The following is a 235-nucleotide window of genomic DNA, read 5'->3' as shown; positions in this document are numbered from 1 at the left end:
CCAAAGTCGTCGTCGTCCCCCCCCCCCCCCCCCCCCCAACCCGGGTTCCCTGTTGTTAGAGCCTAGCAGCGCAGCGCCGTGCCGTGCCTTCCTGCAGCAACCAGGGGCTGTACGTGCAGGCATCCCTGTGCCTCACGGCTCAGGCAGAGGCTGCTTAACTGGCTTCTTTTCTGTCTTAAATATGGGCCTTGTAAATGGCGGAGGGCTTTTACCACTGTCCTGTCATCAGCAGCAC

The sequence above is a fragment of the Anser cygnoides genome, chromosome 19, assembly GCF_040182565.1.
Source record: "Anser cygnoides isolate HZ-2024a breed goose chromosome 19, Taihu_goose_T2T_genome, whole genome shotgun sequence".
In the NCBI taxonomy this organism is placed as follows: domain Eukaryota; kingdom Metazoa; phylum Chordata; class Aves; order Anseriformes; family Anatidae; genus Anser; species Anser cygnoides.
Note: the sequence above shows the minus strand (reverse complement) of the source record.